The sequence below is a fragment of the Phascolarctos cinereus genome, unplaced genomic scaffold, assembly GCF_003287225.1.
Source record: "Phascolarctos cinereus isolate Bilbo 61053 unplaced genomic scaffold, phaCin_HiC Scaffold_9;HRSCAF=440, whole genome shotgun sequence".
Classification (NCBI taxonomy): domain Eukaryota; kingdom Metazoa; phylum Chordata; class Mammalia; order Diprotodontia; family Phascolarctidae; genus Phascolarctos; species Phascolarctos cinereus.
In genome coordinates, this window is record NW_027556402.1 from 194,604,063 (window position 1) to 194,611,470 (window position 7,408).

Sequence of the window (7,408 nt, forward strand, 5' to 3'; positions counted from 1 at the left end):
AAGCATTGCTAATTCTTGTGAAACCAAGGGATTAGGGAGGGAGGGAGAGAGAGACACACAGAGAGAGAGATATAGAGAGACAGATAGACAGACCCAGAGACAGACAGAAACAGAGACAGAGAGAGACGAAGAGAGAAGGAGAGAGATAGGGACAGAGACAGAGAAACAGAGAGACAGAGAGAAACAGAGACAAAGAGACAAAGACAGAGACAGACAGACAGAAAGACAGAAAATGAGACAGACACAGACAGACAGAGACAAAGAGACAGAGACAAAGACAAACAGAAAGTGACAGAGAAAGAGAGAGACAGACAGAGACAGACACAGACAGACAGAGACAAAGAGACAGAGACAAAGACAAACAGAAAGTGACAGAGAAAGAGAGAGACAGACAGAGACAGACACAGACAGACAGAGACAAAGAGACAGAGACAAAGACAAACAGAAAGTGACAGAGAAAGAGAGAGACAGACAGAGACAGAGACAGAGAGACAGAGAGAGACAAAGACAGAGACAAAGAGACAGAGACAGAGATAGAGAGTGGTAGAGAGAGAAAGAGAGAGATAGGGACAGAAACAGAGAAACAGAGAGACAGACAGACAGAAATTGAGACAGACAGACACAGAGACAGAGAGACAGAGACAAAGACAAAGAGACAGAGAGTGACAGAAAGAGAAAGAGAGAGACAGGGACAGAGACAGAGAGAGAAACAGAGAGAGAGACAGAGACAAAGAGACAGAGAGAGAGACAGAGAGAGAGAGAGACAGAGACAGACAGACAGACAGACAGAGAAGCCTGTTGCAGTTTGGCTTGCTGTCAAAAAGCTTGTCCAGCTCCAGTCACTGATACAATCTGGAGTTAGAGTTTCCTAAATTGGCCATGAAAGGGATTATCTGACTCAGGGGCGACACCTCAAAGATTCACTTCAGATACAGAGCATCTGGAAAGTTCCAGTTCCAGGCTCTGAACCTGAGTCCAACCTTTCAAAGCCTTCAAATCTTTCAAAAGAAGGTAGAAAGAGCCTAGTTCACAGGGCTTCACAGTGCCAGACCTGACCATAGACAGAATGGATGACTGCATACATGATGTGATTTAAGAGGCATCAAGAAAGCTCCCCACTCAAAAAATCCAAATATTCTCCATCTATTCAGTAAAACCTTAAATTATTTGGGAGGGGGGTGGACAGAGACCTTCATTCTCCAGAGAAACTGAGAATACTGAACTCCTAGAAGAAGGACCAGGGCTTGACAATCATATTGAGGGGGAAGGGATGGAGCTCAGAGCCTCTCTTGAGCACCGAGTAGGTCCACAGGAGGCTAGAATCCCTTTTCCATGGGAAATAATTCCTCCTTCCCCAAGGAGAGCTTAAGCTGATAGGACAAGGCCCTAGCTGAGGAAGTGAAGTCTGATTCTTGAGAGAGAAGTCCACTCAAAGGGGCGGCTAGGTGTCATGCAGTGGATAAAGCACCTGCTCTACACTCAGGAGGACCTGAGTTCAAAGGTGACCTCAGATACATAAAACTCACTAGCTTTGTGACTCTGGGTAAGTCACTTAAACCCAATTGCCTCACCAAAAAAAAAAAAAAAGACCATTCAATTCAAGGATTTATTAAATGATTACTACACCCGAGATTTTATACTCAATTTAGAAATGAAAAAGAAGACCTACCCAAGCCCTCTCATGGAGCTTAAAGTCTAGTGGGGGGAGGGGGACAAGATAAATACACAAATAACCAAAATAAAATGTCAAATGAGGTACATGCAAAGGAAAAGTTAGCACAAGATGAGACCTTTGAGTAGAGAGCACTCACGGGGGTTTGTTATTGTTTCTCTTTTGTACTCAAAGAGGACCAAAATAACATCATGATGTCAGGGTCGATGTATAGTGAGTCTATCTCTGGCTGATAGTAAGGTAGCAAAATAATAACATAGTGAAATGATGATAATAAAATAGTTGAAGAGTGAAATTATAAAATTATTGAATAGTTAAATAATGAAATAGTAAAAAATGGTATGCGTAATGCCTTTTGACTAGAGAGTAAATTGGATTTAAGTAAGGTAGAGTAGCACACAATTGTTAGCCTCACTTTATCTTCCAGTAAACAAAGTCCAGTGGCAAGATTAAAGTCAAGGGTGTCAAGGAAAGAAGGCTTCATGGAGGGGGTATCACCTGAGCTCAGAATAGATTTGGGCAGGGGAGAGAGTACAGTGTGCTGGATGCCTGAAGTGAAGAATAGGGAAGGGAGAATAGGCCTAGAAAGGGAGGCACACACTGGATCAACCTTCATAGCTGGCCATACCTTCTCCTAATACAAAGAAGAGTGGAAAGATTAGAACTAGACATGGGTGTAGTAGATAGCTTCTTGGACTTGGAAATATGAAGACCTGGATTCAGATCTACAGAGGAGATGGGATTTGTTCAGGGACACACAAAAAATTAAGTATCAGAGTGAAAAGATGAGGATTGACTAGCAGGATAGGAACAGCTCTACTCTACTTCCTGTGTAACCTTGAGCAAGTCATTAAACTTTTCTAAGCCTCAGTTTCTTCATCATCTGTAAAATGGGGTTGGGGGGGAGAGACTGGTCTTGATTACATACAAATAGCTCTTTAAGTTCTCCTGATCTTCCTATGAATCACAAAGTGATTCCCTTTAAATAAGCCTGGAAAGCAAGTAGATAAAGTACTATTACCCCATTTTGGAAATGAAAAAAAAAAAGACTTAGACAGGCAATGACTTGCCCGAGGTCACACAGCCAGTACACGTCAAATTCCATTCTGAAATCGAGGTCTTCTTATTGCAAGTCCAAGGTTCTCTCTACTACACATGCTGTCTCTTTTTATACAAAGAAAGAAATAATGCCATGTGAGCTAAATGGCCTTAAGTACAGTGTTCTGGAAGCTTAATTCGTAGAATTTGAGAGTTTAAGCTAGTCTAACTCCATTGTTGTACAGATGAAGAAACTGAGGCCTGAATACATGAAATCACTTGTCTGATGTCATACATACTACATTCTATTTCTTAAGGATTCCTTGTGTTTTATGGGACTTTCATACATGTCTTATAGCTCCTCTGTGAGTCAGGAAGATGGGTTATGGAGAGGGAAAGGTCACAGCCTATTGGGCTCCATATCAACTAAGACCATGGCATTCTCTTGGAAATTACCTTTTTTGAATAAATTCCCAATATGAGCTTATAACTAGGTCATAAGAGCAGGATTTAGGATTTCTTCCCTAGCCCTGACACTATTTATTCACCCCCATTTTTTAGTATTATATGAGCTTCTTCCTTACTTATATTCTGAGTCCTAGTCTCTCTGTCTAGATTCTAGGTTCTAGTCCCTCTCCACTACCTACATAACTTTAGAAATGTCCTTTCTTTATCTGGACCTCACTATCATCATCTGCAAAATGGGTATAAGTATCCTTGCCTTGCCTCTCCTAGTTTATATGTGAGGGAATTGAAGACCAGAGGGGAAGGGACTTCCTGGAAAAGCCAGGATTCCTGACCGCTGGTCTACTGCTCATTAAATTAGATGCTCTTCTATCTAATTGAATTCTTCCAAAATGTCTCTATTTACGTTCCAAAATTATGATATTACAGAATTTTAGGGAAAAGTTATGAGGACCCCAAGGAGTTCAAAGACCATGAGAAAAGTCACAAATGAATTCAGAGAAACTTGAGAAGGCTTGTATGAACTAATGCAGACTAAAGTAAGCAAAATGAGAAAAAAGAGGGCCAGCTAGGTGGCATAGTAGATAGAGCACTGGCCCTGGATTCAGGAGGACCTGAGTTCAAATCCTGACTCAGACACATAACAGTTACTAGCTGTGTACCCTGGGCAAGTCACTTAACCCCCATTGCAAAAAAAAAAATCAGAAAAAAAATACACAATGACCACAATAATACAAATGAAAATAATATCGGAAGACATCAGAACTTTGCTCATGGAAATGACCAATGCTGATTCCCAATGACTAACTATGAAACATATATACCTGCTTTGGGCAGAAAGGGGTTAATTATAGGTACAGAATGAAACATACTTTGTTAGGTATCGACAATAACTTTGTTCATTCATGTGTTTCTATAACTATGCTTTTGTTTCAAGGGAGGGTTCTATTAGATACCAGAGAGTCATTGGAAGTAATTCGATCAATGTAAAAAAAAGCATCAATAAAACTTTCCTTTTTAAAAAAATTGAGTCAGTGGAAGAGGGTGTAAAGTGGCATAATTATTTAAGAGAGTTTGAAATCCCTGGCAAATCCTTGTCAGAAGTCTAATGTTAGACATGACAGCTCAGTCAAGTTTAAGGCTGAGATTAAACTGAAGCTACCATTAAGGAAACTGAATCACTAAACTAGCTTTCATGAGAAACTTGATGCTCAGTACAGTGACAAAGACAATCTTTTCCCCAGTTTCCGTGATTACACTTCTTTGTGTAATGAGAGGTTGTGTTGAGAAATGCCCAAACGAAGCTAGACAGACATTCCTGGCCATTTTTGATCTTCCCTATGACAGCCTGTGGCTCTATTTTTCTGTGACTCCCTACTGAGAAGGTATTGTGCTCGGAGACCAAAATACTTTCCATTTTCCAAACAGTTTCCCTTTAAAAAGTTCCAAATGTTAAACCACATGCTATGGAATTTAACTTCAGAAAAAAAAAAAGCCCTGTGGGGAGTCAGTAGAGACTGGTATACCTCACTTTAAAAAATGAATGTGTTGCTAAAATGTTGTCAGGCAATTCTCAGATTGAATTGATAGGATCATAGAATCTTGGTGTTGGACAGGACCTCAGAAGTCATAGAAACCAACCTCTGCTTGAACAGGAATAACTGTGACCACATCCTCAACAAAAAGAGAAGTGTCCTGATATAGTACAAAGAGCTTGGACTTGAAATCAGGAGACCTGACTCTGACATTTACTAGCTGTGTGACCTTAGGCTAATTATTTTTCTTCTTAGCCTCAGTTTCTTCATCTGGAAAATGAAGGGATTGGGCTAGGTGATCTCCAAGGTCCCCCCCCCCAGCTTTCATATTCTAATTTGTTATAGTCATCCAATTTATACTTGAGGACCTCCAGAATGGTTCGGGGTGGGGGGAGGAGGGTTGTGTGTGTGTGTGTGTGTGTGTGCGTGTGTGTGCGTGCGCAAGGAGAGACTCATTTCCTATTAAATCAACTCATTCCACTTGAGGATAGCAATAATTACTAGAAAGGTTTTTTTCTTCTTTTGATTGATACAAAATTTACCTCACTTGTAACTTCTAACCATTAATCCTTATTTCTGCCTTCTGGGTCCAAGCATAAAAAAAAAAATTCTGAAATCTCTTTAGGTAATAGCATCTCAGCTATTTGAAAATAGCTTTCATTCACCCCCACATCTTCCCTTCTCCAAGCTAAATATTTCTAGCTCCTCCAACTAATGCTAAATCTCCCCACTCTCCTGGTCATGTCTTCTTATTCATGTCTCTCCTAAAATCTGGCACCAGAACTGAATGCCATATTCTAGGTGTTATCTCATCAGGGCAAAATATAGCAGGACCAGTCCTGACCACTGGGCACCTCTGAATTGGTGCACAGGCTTTGGTTGCCATGTCACATTGTTCACCCCTGAAGTCTACAGTCCTCCAAAGGTCCTAGTTCTTTTCCCCTCAAATATTTCAAGCCATGACTCTGCTGTCTGTACTTGGGCAGTAGGTGGTGTGAACCCATGTAGAAAGTCATGGTTTTCTCTATTAAATTTCATCTTATAGGATCTTGTCCCTCTTTCAGACCTGTGGAGATCTTTGGGGGTATTGATTCTATCATGCAATGTTTTATCTATACCTCCCTGTTTTGAGCTGTCTATTTATTTGATAAGTCAACCAATTAAACCTTCATTTAAATTTAAAGGAACTGTTGTTTGGCATGTCTTTTTGTAAGTGGAAGAATTCTTTAGTAATATGACTACTCACACCTTGACTTATCAATTTTTCTGAGGAAGCCTGTTATAATTGGGGAGGTGGGGGAGAGAGATGAACTGAGAATGGGAAGATTTGGGTTAAAGACCAGGAATCACTACTTGAGTGAATTTGGTCAACTTCTACCCCTTCTCTAAGTTCCAATGTCTTGTTTCTCAATAGGGATGATAAAGCTTTCCTTGTAAACACCATTGTTATCATTGGCACTTACATACAGCTTTATGGTTTAAGTGACTTGCCCAGGGTCATATGGTTAGTAAGTCTGAGGCTAGATTTGAACTGGATTCTAAGTCCAGTGCTCGCTCGCTCTTGCGCTCTCTCTCTCTCTCTCTCTCTCTCTCTCTCTCTCTCTCTCTCTCTCTCTCTCTCTCTCTCTCTCTCTCTCTCCACCGTGCCACCTACTTGAAGGGTTGCAAATTCTGAGTGAGGTAATATATGTGAAAATCCTTTATAACTCAAGAATGCCATCCACATGTCAGGGATTATCATTTTTATTTATCTTCATACCCTGAGCTGATAATCACATCAGCTGTGTCATTCCCACATGGGAGCCCAAGTTACAGAGTGAGATTATAGGATGGAGGTGGATGAGATGAAGAACCATTAAGAAATTCACAAGTTAGAGTTCTGAATATAGAGCTACTTTCTGGCTGGAGTCAGCAGGTCTACTATTTCATCAGTGCAAAGATGTAAATGGATATCAAACCAGCCATAGTGGCCCACACTTTTTAGTGTGGCCCCAACCAGATTGAAGTCTAGTACCTATCTGATTTTAATGTGTTGATGTATTAATGAAAAAAAAGTAGCTAGGTGGTGCAGAGGATAGAGACTAGAGTTAAGAAGACTCATCTTCCTGAGTTCAAAAATGACCTCAGACATTTACTAGCTGTATGTTCCTGGACTGAGCCCTGTTTGCCTCAGTGCCTCATCTGTAAAATGTGCTGGAGAAGGAAATGGAAAACCATTCCAGTATCTCTGCCAAGAAAACACCAATTGGGGTCACAGAGAGTAGGACATGACTGAAAAATGATCTTACAACAACAAAAAAGAAATAAAAAAAGAAATAGATAAACATATGGGGTTTGGTTTTGTTTTGGTTTGGTTTTGGTTAGGCAATGGGATTAAGTGACTTGCCCACAGTCACACAGCCTGTACGTGTTATGTGTCTGAGGCGGCATTTGAACTCAGGTCCTCCTGAATCCAGGGCTGGTGCTCTATCTACTGTGCCGCCTAGCTGCCCCTAAACATGTAGTTTTCGAATTCAATATGTTACCCACAAATGTCCTCTCATATAGTTTAGTGACCTCCATTTCTGAGTTTGACACCACCCATGTAGATTAGTCCTTCCATTTATGGCTCATTTTCATATTCTCCCATAAATTGACCAAAGAGGGGGGGGTGGGAAGAAAGCCACACAAAGTACTGAGTGCTTTCCTCAACTTCTCT